Genomic DNA, 13671 nt, shown 5'->3' on the forward strand with positions numbered 1-13671 from the left:
AGTGTTGTGATAACAATACTTAAGCTTAAATATAAGAGTTAGGAAATTGCTATTAACTTAACTGGTAGCACATCTGATAGTATTTAGACTTGAACATAAGAAAAGATGCCTTAGTATAAGCTAAGCCACTTGTTTACGCAAATAGGTGTTATAATAATACCTAAAGCTTAAACGGAAAGTTAGAAACTTAATATTATCTGATAGCACTCTGAATGATATTTAGACTCGAACTTAAAAATTTTGTCTTAATATAAGCTTCAAGATAAAATTACTTATATAAGTATAAATAAGTATAATTGGTATTCAATAAGAATAACGACTAGCAGGCAATAGCATTTAATTGCTGTTTATTCTTGTTTATTGGTATTACTTGGTCAAGAATAAAGATATATTATGGAAATACAAATTTCCTTGATTCTGGATAAAAGCCCTAATAAAAAAAAGAGGCATTTTTTTGAAAAGATACTGTTTATGGGAAATAGGAAATTTTCTCCGGCAAAACTGGGTATAGAGTAGCAGACTCTCCAGCTTGTCCGGATATATTGAAATTACCGCTCCGGCGCGAACCGGATAAGACGGGATAAATGGTATGTCAAACCAGTAACAAGATTTCCCTAAATAGTATCATGACCAAATATCTGACTGGTTTTTGAAAATATGAATCTATTATATATATTTAACCCTATGAAAGGTATGTATATTACAACATGTGAAATATATAATATAGATATGTATATCTATAAGAAAATCCAAAAGCCATAACAATTGATAATTAAGAATAAAGCACAAGTATATGTGTCAATAATAAATTTAGATTCCTTTATCAAGAATCTCTTACCTACATCGATATCAATCATTATTTCGTTTGATCATCTACCTCGTAACTCGTGCAACAAAATAATACTGGAAACCCATTAAGTTGGGACACCATCAAAAATATAAGAATTACCAAAACGTTACCATAAATTATTAACGCCATAAATTATGAACGCAAGTAAGAAACATGTCAAGTTGTGCTAATGCACAAGAAAACACATGAAACTTAAATTATACGTCCACAGACGTCAAAGTTTATCACACACAAACTTCCAAGGCAAGATCTTTGAAAAAAAAAATATAAATTAGGCACGATGATACCTACACTAATTCCATCAGTAAAAGAACTCCTAAATCAAAAATCGGCACTTTGCCACATGATCTTACAAACGATCAAAATATCGCTAAGGTACGTTGGAACAATATTTCACAAACATCAGTGCATAGTCTAACCTGAGTCATAATTATTAGCACTACAAAAGAAGTCATATATTCTTGCAAATCCCTGATTTTATTTCACTTCATTCGACATTCTCTGATAATGTCATTTAACAAATAGTTATCACACGAAATTTCAGATAAGAAGTTCTTATATGTCTTTCGTTGCAATTCTAACTTCTGCCTATAATAAGTTGACTTTCGTGTTCTTTAATGGTCATCATACCATAAAGAATTCTTTCATAATAGCAAATATTGATCCATTTCGTTTCTTGGTAAATCTACACGATACACATGCACTATTTGTTGCGCATGTGGTTCATTTGAGTTATAAGACCCTAGGAAGGCATCCTTTCAATTTGTTGTTTTATCAAAAGTTCAAATATCGTTCCGCTATACTTGATCTTTGCATTGTAAACCGCGTTTTTACAAAGCAATGACTCTTTAATATCGAATCAATGAAATTATTGAAAAACTCGATTTTCTTTTAAAAGGGATACATGGTTTCTTTGTGATCATGTTTTAACTTTCTTATTAAAACTCGTTTTATCCAAACCCAGTTAACTTGCTCGCAATACATACTCAATTCGAAGTCCCATATGATGGATTGAAACCATCATATTCAAAATAGTCCTAACAAGCACTTCAATTCTCTTAAACCATAATATGCTTGTTTAGTCTTCGAATTCATCAAATCATCTCTTTGATCACGATCACTTTGTGATGACATTTTCACAAAATTGAAGATTGCGCTAATCTAAGATTTAATTATTTATTTATATTGAATCCGCTTTATTGATTTATTTTATAAAAGCAATTTTAACACAATTATGTGCTAAGATAATGATCCACCATTTCATGTCCTAATTCCGTAGTCCTTACCACCAATCGAGCCTTTCGTGATATTTCTTACCTTTCATTAATCAAAAAAACATTGTATAAACTTAATTGATTATATATAAAAACTTACAATATAGTATTTCTGTAATTAAAAAATTTTGTTAAAACCATCAAGGTAAAGAAATTATATTTTTACGTATAAAATTTTGTTTAAAGTATATTCTCATTTAAGTTTATGCATTTATTATTGGTAATTAATATTAGTTTTATTATTAGTAATAATATATTAATAATAATAATGTTAGTATTATTTTCAGATACTAAAGTTATTATCAAGGGCATGTATTGAATAGCCTAGCCTTAGTTAGGCATGGACTGGCCACCTATGCTTAAACAAGGCAGCACTAACCAATATCCGCCATGATAATGACTAGTTAATTAAGTCATCATACTTATTTAGTAAATCTTAATTATATATTTTACTTTGTACTGTAAAGAGAAAACATATTTTTCATAAAACAATACCAGAATTAAAAGGACAAATAAAACAAAATAATTATGTATCATATATTTTGTGATAACTATGTACCATAACACTCTAATAAGAAAATAACCATATAAGAATAAAATAGTAGTCAGCGAGTACATTGGGTTAGAAGAACATTGTAATACATAAAGAATAGTCACCACAACATTTGTAACTACATTTTACAACGCTATATGGTTTCAAAATAAAAATAAGTAATCACATAGAATTGACCCAGTGTTATATAAAATATTTTACAAATACTTTTACCCCTTTTATTCACAACTTTCATTTAAACGTTATAAATAATAGTGATTCTTTTACAAAATCAGAATACTAAAATATTTTGTAAATGTAATAACTCCACTATAGTATTTTGTAATCTATATTACGTAATAAATATAAGTTATTTTACAAGTGTAACCATTTACCTATTGTAAAAATACAAAACAAATAATATATATTACATTGGCTTTACAAATATAATATAATAGTTGGTCATGTCAAAACAACCTATTTTTATTATATTTCCATCTCTAGGACATAGTATGAAAAATATAGTCACTAATAGTGTACTATCACATTATTTCACCATTTAAAACAACTTGGAACTTTAATACACTAACTCTATTGTCCTTTGGTGTATCTTTGCAATTCACTCATCTCAACACATAGAATTTCTCATATCATAATTTACTGTTTGACAAAACATTTTTCATGCTTTTATTTCCTTTTGAACCCGTCAATTCTAAGTCTTCCTTAAGTATCAATCAAGGTAAGTTTTCTTCTGACAAAGAATTTTACTAATTACAAAAAGTTCTTCACATTCATTTTAAAAATCTATTTATCACATATCTTTTAGTCTGAACCTAATCATCTTGGAAATTATACCATTTCATCTCATTTCGTTTTTTTTCATCGATTTCTTAAACTAATTCAGTTGAACCATTGAGTCATATCTATTGTACAACTCATAGTCACAAAATTTGATATCTTAATTTGGTATCATTTACCTTAATATTATTCTTTTTGATCAAAAAGTAACATAACTCTAAAAGAAATATCGTAACCCAAATCTCGAGGACGAGATTTAAAACAAGGTGGGGAGGATGTAACGTCCCTATTTTTATCATGTAAATTATAGGTATGGTTAAATTTATTAACTACTAGTAACTAGTTTATTTCTAATATAAATATTCAACCCAAATAGTTTTAAACACTATTTTATATAGTTGGTTGAAATATTATATTAATTAATTGGCTTGTGTATGAATACCTTTTCTAATAAAATGAAAGTTTATAAAAATTTATACTATTAGACAGGTAACTTACGGGTAGGTTGACTGTAAGAAACATGAAGTACCTAAATGGGTCTAGTGACCGTATACTAATTAAAAATATAAAAATATACTGTGTTTTGAACCTACTCTGTTTTTAATAAAACTTGGTTCAAAATGTAGACAAAAATATTCTCGCTCTAATAACATAATTATTATTTTATAAAACGTCGTATTTTAAAAGTTATAGACGCCAAATAAGTAAAGTAGTTAAATTAATTATATATTAATAATAATAATCAAAATCTCGTTTAAAATAAAGTAAACTTTCAATATAATAATAATAATAATAAATTAAATTTGTAAACGTCACTTTGAATAAAATAGTAAAATAATAAACATAAAATAATATTAAATTTTACACTAATATTACAAAGTGGACAGATGGATGGAAGAAATTAAAAGAGGGTGTATGTGTCATGAAAGGAATAAAATAAATAAAAAATTAAAAACTTACCAATTGAAAAGATGGACGTGTCGTGTGTCTGAATGCATACAACTTCTTGGAAGTAGTATAAATAGGTACACACACTTCATAATAATTCCTACCCTATCTTTCATTCCCCTCAATTATATTCATATATATATATATGGTTTTCTTTCTCTTTTTAGTAATAATAATAAAGCCATGCCTATATTAAGTGTTTTAACCCCCGATCACCGCTACCCTTTCCGATTGATCTAAGTCCCATAACGCATGTCAAGGCTCTGCCCGACTAAGTTCGTTTGGATTCTATCTCGGAACATCGGGACAAGGTTGATTTAGGGATACTATACTTAACACAAGTGCAATATATATTTTTAATAGCCCAAAAGTTATACCCAAAATTTATACCAGGAGTCCTTCTAGTTGAACCCTAAAATTTCACAGTGGGTCCATTCCTTTTTCTCACCATTTTATTCTCTTTTTGTAAGTTACCCAAAATTATTATTTATTATTTATTATTTCTATTTTATAAACAAACTTTCATCAAAAGTCATGCCTATTATTTTATTTACCCAATAGGGAACCATAGTTGAGACACCCAAGTAATCCTGCACAACTCCTAAAATTTTCATAGCAATCAGAATCAGGATCAGGGCCCCTAAAACTCAAGGGGGGCAAAACCTAGTTGACGATTATCTTCATAACTCATTATAAAATTCGAAATTTACAAAACCGTCGACACAGCAAGCCTACATGCACGAAGGGCTACTCTATGAAAATAGGGTGGTCACTCGCGTAGCGCGACGCCTAAGAGGGTACCCCCTCGCGCTACGCGACGGTGTCAAAATTTCAGTATAAATAGCAGGGGTTGGGACTTGAATTTTGGCACTTGAACGACGAAAACCGGAGTTACGTAGGTCGAGTTATAAGCAAAACAGTCCAACACACACACACACAATTATCGAATCGCTGCCGCAAAACAGGGTAATTAGTCGATCGCTATTACGATTCAGTTTCCGGGATCAATATACCCAAAGAATGTCTAAGTGCCGCCCACATTGGGCTATGCTTTATCGTTGTCGATAATTCGATAATGAGCCGAAGCATTGTACTTTGTCGTTGTCGATAATTCGATATACGAGTTGAAGTACTATACTTTGTCGTTTGTCATTTTGATAAATGAGCTGAAGTATTGCACTTGGACATTCATTGTAAAAATTGATCGCGGGAAATTATCGTAACTGCTGTATTGATCATTAACCTGGTTCTTGTAAAATTCGTTAAGAGTTGATTTAGGTTTTACACCAATACGTATTCCATTCCGTTAAACCACCCAAAAAAAATATACTCCCAACTACACCCTTACAATCAAACAAACTATTAAATCATCAGAAGATCCAGAATAATAAAGTACATGCTTAATTATCGGGAAAAGTAGAATCAAGAAGTTTGTTAATTCAATCCTGCATGCTAATTTGTGAGTTATTCTCTTTTTATAAATTCTTTTATCACAGTTTGTGATTGTTTACAATACTCCAAATTCATTTTCCAAGATTATAATACCAGTGATTAAGTTGATGTAATCACCAAATTGCAGCCAGTATGTGGGGTATTGTGCACAATATTACAGTTTAAATCATTTTAGGTGGGCGTACCTAATTTAATTGATTTACGTCATTCATTGGGGCAGCCAATGGTGATATGACCACTGTCACAGATTCGGTCGAGTGACAAATACTGTGGGTAATTGGTTGATATCAGAAACATGCGTAAAAGATCTTAACACTGTGAATAATCATAAAATGTGTCGTTTTCAGTAACTAGAATAATTCACTCAGTATTTCCCGCTGACAAAATCTTTTTAAAACGCGTTTCAGGTAATTACAGTAGATTGGATTAAGGATTGGATCCGGCACTAAAAGACTTCCAGAAGTGGCTTATTTTCAAATTAAGAAATACTGTTTTTATTTAAAAGCTACCTTTGTAAAACATGGAATTTATTCCATCTTTTTAAATAAAATCCGGTGTTTCTAAACTCTGATATTTTTCCTAACTCACGGTCCTGATGAAATTTCCGCTGCAATGTTTTTAAAATAATCACCGGTACCACTGGACGGCTCACGGCACCGATTCCGGCTAGATGGGGTCGGGGGTCGTGACAATTCCGACCACTACATCGAAGCTACCCAATTGAATAGGTAAGAGGTCGATGCTAAAATTTCGTTCACCAAGTTCTAATGTACAGCCTCTAACAACTTCGCCCGATTCAACAAGTTTACCATTGGCTAGTTCTATGGAGTAGGGAATATCCAATCTACTAGACTCTATCCCAAGCATACGTTTAAATTCCACAGACATGAAACTATAATCGGCACCAGTGTCAAATAATATGGATGCAAAGTGATTGTTAATGAGAAACGTACCGGTGACCACATTAGGGTCCTCGTGTGCGTTCTTTGATCCAATCACAAATGCTCGAGCCTGAGCATTGTTTCCCTTTGGGCAGTCTTTCATGAAATGATCGTTGCTTCCACAACTGAAGCATCCTTGGTTTCGCCCAGCTCCATTCCCATTCCGGTTGCCATTGCCATTTCCATTCCCACCATTCGCATTACCAGCACCGTTGCGATTTCCGTTTCCGTTCCTTCCTTTTCCGCAATAGTCTTCTGTTTGATGACCCAATCGACCACATTTGTCGCATCTTGGAACGCGACAAGCTCCTTCATGATGATACTTACATTTTTGGCATTTAGGAAGGGTGCCTTGGTATCCTTTGGCTACAGTATCATTTGCCGCTGCAAAGGTTCTCGCCTCCTTAGGTGGGTTAGTGTCACGCTTCTTGTTGTTGAAACCCTTGTTGTTGCGAGTTGCTTGATTCAGATTCGAATGCTTTCTCTTCTTGTCACCGAACGACTCAGCATGCGTCTCGGTCTTCTCTGTTGGGTTCAACGATAACTTCTTCATACGAACACAATCTTCAGTAAGGCTGACAGCCAGAGTTACAGCCTCGGTGATTGTTTGAGGTTTGGCCGAAGTTACCATGCCGTGAAACTCTGGGGCCAGTCCCCAAATGTAGCGTTCAACGCGCTTAAATTTGGGAGTCACCATATAGGGGATCACCCTTGACAGATCGTGGAACCTTCGAGTATAACCAGTGATGTCAGCACCTTCCATGGTTAAGTGCTAGAATTCGGTCTCCAACCTTTGGAGTTCAGCACGAGAGCAATACTTCTCCCTCATTTTCTCCTTCAGCTCATCCCAAGACATGCCATATGCGGCATCATCACCCAAAGTTTGAACTTGCAAGTTCCACCACGTCAGAGCTTCATCGACAAACAACCCAGTAGCGAAAGTGACTTGCTGATCCGCGGTACACTTGCTCATGCGGATAGTGGCTTCGGTATTTTCCGTCGAACGTACAAACACCACTGCACCTCCAGTGCCATCGTAGTTCAGTGGTTTGCAGTCGAGCAACTGCTTGAAAGTGCAACCTTGAGCTGTGTTTCCTCCATACGAATCTCCATGTCCGTTACGTCTAGCATTGCTTGGTCCTCCACTATCTTCGGTGCGGTTCGCCTCGTACTGGGCGATAGCTGCGGAGATCCTTTCTACCAGTAGAGCGTTCAGCTCTTCAGCAGTCTTTGGTAGTGGGGGAGGAGGAGGTTGATCACGAGCGTTCACAACTCTTCCGGGTGCCATGTTCTGACAGAACATAACACAATAGGGTAAGACATTTGTTTGATATCGTCTTACGAGACAGTAGTAGTGTATATATATACACAGGCATATACCACATAAGTGACATAAAACAATCTGCCAAACGTATCAATTCATACAGCAACAAGCATGCATAAATGGGTGAATACTGTTGTGTCATAAGATGTTCACATTGGCGGTTCTTGTCTTTATACCCTAAGTCATTACTCCACAAGAGTATTTAATTGGCTGGGGGAAGGGTGTTCACGTTGCCCTTTTCTTGCACTGAGGGAATCTATACGTGACAAGACTTGCTGTGGTTTCTGTGCACTGAACTCCATAATTATGTATGCATCCATAATTACGTAACTCCTTGCACAGTTCGTTTCATCCTCGTATCTCTTCCTTCAGATAGGCCATTGTTTTCAGGTAAAGTCATGTATACCTGTGACATTCTATTTCTAGTATATATCAATTACCACACATAATTGCAAGTAATTCTTAATCACAGACAAGTGCTACTCTAGTGCACCCTAAGTCTCGTAGTGTCTTTTCTTGACTCTTGTAAACAGTTTCAGGTAGTGGATGTCGTGGAAAGTTTTATGCAATGAAAACTCTTTGAAAAATTGTTTTCGTGATAGGATCCTAGAGATTGTAGTCTAGACTCGAGAAGGAATCCTGGTTCACTACAATCGTAGCTCTGATACCAATCTGTCACACCCCTTTCTAAGGCGGAAGCACGAGGTGTGATCATGAAAGGTTTTCATTGCATACGATTGGTAAACATACTACATGCTCATAAAAATAACTTCAAATGCAAAACATTACATAACTGAAATCGTAGTTTAAGTGTTTACAACACGATACGACATATTGTCTTAAAAGTTACAACTTTATTTATCGATAAACATAATGACATCCGAGAGCATGAGTAAGACCGAGCGCACATCCACTTTAGTTACCTGAAATACATGTGAGTTTTGGAAAAACGTCAACATAATGTTGGTGTGAATTCACGCAGTTTTTGTAATGAACGTTAGTATACTTTGTATGAAAACATGATATGTATTTCATAAAAATCAAGTAATTCTGGATCTCATGTAAGTCAACTATATTTGTATCTTGTACAACTCAAGTAATCTAGTATGTATTAGGGTTGTTAATGGGTTGCAAGGCCATTAACATGTGACACGACATAGGAAGCAACCAAACCTTAGGCATTTTCTAGTTGGCATATTCTGAGACACAAAAGCACTGCTTGGTACTCGTTCTCACCAAGAGTGTGGCTGCCCGACACCCATTAGATCTAACCTTTTGTTCTGCAGTCTAGGTATATTGTTGATTAATGGTTCTTATGGTACCCTATTCGTGACACGATTTCTCGTATCATGTATCATTTCTTGGTACTAGTTTTCACCAAGATTGCTTCTTGTTTTTGTACACATCATACCATTTTGTAAACATTGATATATTTGTAACATGTATTTCACCCCCGAAGTTATAAAACTGAAAACAGTTAAAAGAAAAGGGGGAGCATGAACTCATAACTTTGTGTTCCTTGCGTCGTAAACTTCACCGGACTTGCTTATATAGCGTTGTGACCTATACGTGTTTTATTAACGTTAGTCACTAGACTTGTAGCGCACAAGTACAAGTCACTGTCTTTTGTGTGCGCATTCTTGTGTTAAAAATAATTTATATTTTTAACTAAGTGTCTTACTTATATTATTTTCTCAAAAATAAATATAAGTTTCTTGAATTTTGCACCCGAATTATGTATCTTGTATGTTGTATGTGTATTTTTGTGTTTTCACTTCTCAAGAGTATTTAGTGTATTTTCATGTCCTAATACATTATCCCGTATAATACATACTACATACACTTAACACAAAACTTGGTGACCAATAAATACATATATTTTCCTCAAAAATATACATACTTAATTTCAATTTTAATCTTGAAGAAATCATCATTTCTTAACACAAAAATTAGGGAAACCTTTGGTAAATGTTTTTAGATACATTTTTAGGGAATAAGTTTCTCAAAAACTTACGTTTTTCTAAGTGTCAAAATTTTATAGAAATTTTGACAGAGTTTCCCCTAAAAATGGAGGTTTCCCATATTTTCAAAACATGTGTTTATTTTCTTTTAAATCATCATCAACATCAACAATTAATCTTTACACAATTTTTACATTACCAAGAGCAAAAATATATACGTTACACACTAATCATGAACTTGATATATCCCGGAAACGCGTAGTAACTTGGTAAAGCCTTTAGTGGGCTTAGTTACCTTCCGAAGCGTATTTATTTCTTGAAAATTTATTCTCATGAAATAATTTAGTGCTTACAACTTGTAAATAACTTTTACAAAAACTTACTCCTTTGAACTCTTCTTGTAAATAAAACATTCTCATACTTGTTTTATTTCTAAAAATAGTGTAAGTGTTTGTAATCTTCATGGTTTTTCAAAAACCGCTTCTCTAACTTGGTTCCTTTACAAAAACCTTTTGTAACTCTTGTATTTACAAAATCATCAACTAACTAGTTTAGTTGCATTTCATGGAAAAATCATTTTTATCAAGTTCATTTTTAGCTAGAAGGTGGTTATTTTATGTAACACATGATCATCTTCTAATATTGTTAAATCTTGTTTCTAAATATTATTTAACAAGATTCTCATGGTGATTAACATCACACAACCAAAAATCATCACAAATTTGACAACATGATTACTACAACATCGTACTTCAACATTCATCTTCAAGTAAACTTTTTATGTAAAGTTTTATGCAAAGTTTCATGTGCATCTTCTTAGTGTTCTTGTTCTTGTTACTTTAGTGTTTTGAACATACTCAACACTCTACATCTTTTAACCAAGAAACAAGATGATCAAGGGTGTAACAAGGAACTTACTACTAGCACAAAGGCTAGGGATGAATCTCTAGTGAAAAGATGAAGAAGATGAAGGTGAAAAGCAATGTATGAAGCTTCTTGAGGTTCCACAAGTTGCAAGCTTCTTTGAATGACCTTCTAACCTTGAACAAAGCTTGAAAAATGGAAGATGATGGTGGTTTAGTGGTGGTGATGGGGGCGGTCAAGGGAGCCGAGAGAGGGAGGGAGAGAGAGTGAAGGTGTGGGTGTGAAATGATGAAGTATGGTTGTGATCTTAGGGGCCATGCTTTTATAAGATACTTTCACATATCTTGGTAAGATCTACAAGTAAGCAATCTACTAAACAATTAGGATAAAATCTAACACAAGATTGGAAGTATGGTAGGGTGATTTTTGTGGGTCCTTGTGACCGAGTTCGGTTAGGGGGGGGGGGGGTTGGTTGTAACATTTTGCAACTATTAGGTAATGGTAAGTTAGTTTCCAAGTATGAACTTCCTTATGTTAGTTAGTTGCTTTTAATTGAGGGTTAGGGTGTTTGAGAATCACGACTAGTCAAGAAATAAATAAACAATGTGTTTGGTAAAAATTTAGTGTCCCGGGTAATGTCCGGTCATTCGGTTGGATACCGTTCCGTTAAAGTGTTTAACTAGTCTGTAAAGTGTCTTTTATATATATTTTTGCAACACACTTAATTCCCGACACTTAGGAAAGCATACAAGATTATTCTGCCATATTTTTGCATCCTACTAGTATGTTACGATGCTGAATTTTATTAATAAATGCAGAATTTTGCACTTAAAGTGCGTTTCGGGTGCTTTTAGTGCGTATTTTAGTCTCCGGAAAGCCTATATGTGAACCCTTGTATGTACTCTTGGGTTTTAATGTATTCTTGTCAATGGACCTACACCTAGGCTCCAATTTTATTGTCTGACTGCTTTCTGCAGAGTTGTTGGCATATTGTGTCTTACCGGTGAGTTTACTAGTATTTCTGACGCGACGCTCTCGTTAATGCATAAAGCAATATTTTGTAGCATAAAATGTGCATGAATTCACTTGTATAGTATGTAATCAGACAATGTTGACATTTAAGCACATAATTGCAGTCATTAAATAATGATTAAAGTGTACGGAAATTACCGGTTCCGTGCCAGTTGTCACAGCTTCTTTCCCAAGTCTCCACCTAGCTCGTTAAGCGTCAAACTATTGTCAACATTTACAAGGCGGTAAAATGAGTCATTAATAATCACGACTATTCCACCTCACTTATTTTCTATGTCGAAACTACTATTCGACTTCATCATTAGTTAACTTAGCTTATTAAATTTAACTACTTTCAATCACATGGTTTACAACATTAAGTCTAAATCAACATGATATTTAGAACTCTTCTTGTTTCATATTTCGCCTAATTTGCCATACTATTCAAATGTGCTTTCACTCGAAATTTCAACATCTTAGCTTTCATTTAGGCATTTTAACAAACACCTATTGGGCAGAATTTGTATACTTCTTTTATCAAGTTCATGGTTATTGTTTTAACCAAGTTTTAACATCAAGTTCAAGCATCTAGGTCTAGTGTATATGAACAACATCTAGAACTTATATCACAACAACAAATTTTCACATATTTATCATCACTTTTCTAGTATTCATCATAGTGCCATAAAACACTTATCACCTACAAGGTCTTTAGTTGAATCTCTAGTTCTATGGCACTATTTTACTAATTTCTCATTTAGGGTTTGTTCCTAGATTCATACACATATCAATTTTGCTATAATATTAGTCATTCGCACTAAAATTTCATTCATGCATGATTATCAAGATTTCAAAACATCACCAAAATACAAATTTCGACATACCTTATGATTCCCATGATTAGGTGATCGCTAATATATGTTCAAATCTGAATTCGAGCTTCAATTAGTGTTTCAATTTGAAGGAATTAGTTGAACTAGGGTTAACATCCCTAGTTCTTTGCTCCTGGTCACCCAAACGCATGCACACACACACTTAATGTGTGTGTTGTGATTTTATTTCTTATTTTTAACAAATTAGTTTTCCCACTTAGCGATATTAGTCCCTCGTGTTTTATTTTGTTTCGAAAGAGGCTATACTTCATTATTTCTCACTTAATCGCATATTACTAACTAGGTTAATTATTCCTAGTTAACTTAATGGGTTCAGGAAGTCATAACCCATTTTATTTTAAGTCCCGTTAACTCGGGCCTTCTATATACTTTATTTCCCTCAAAAGGATTTGTTCAAACTTTTATTTAATATTAGGTTTATTTATTTAAATCCTAATATTTATCGGGTTAATTTTTACCACTAATGGTACTTTACCCGTCTTTTAGTATTAACGGGGTTTGATTACCAAACCCGTTTTCGGGGTGTTACAGGTCTACTCCCCTTAAAGAGGTTTCGTCCCCGAAACCTTTCTTACACAGTCTGTTGAGTTTTATAACCGATACACTTAAACTGAGTAACCTTTTCAAGCATCACTCATACTTTAACCTTTTGTTGTTGTTACCCGAATAGTATGGTAACACCTTTTTTATTAATAACATCTGCGTATTTCACGCGAAATAATGAAGCTCAAAATAACAAAATTAGCAGTTTGGTTATCTTAGCGAAATCTATCGCTGTTATACTATCGAATTCTTCATGAATCCGTTAATTTAATCCATTTGG

Source organism: Helianthus annuus, chromosome 10 (genome assembly GCF_002127325.2).
Source record: "Helianthus annuus cultivar XRQ/B chromosome 10, HanXRQr2.0-SUNRISE, whole genome shotgun sequence".
In the NCBI taxonomy this organism is placed as follows: domain Eukaryota; kingdom Viridiplantae; phylum Streptophyta; class Magnoliopsida; order Asterales; family Asteraceae; genus Helianthus; species Helianthus annuus.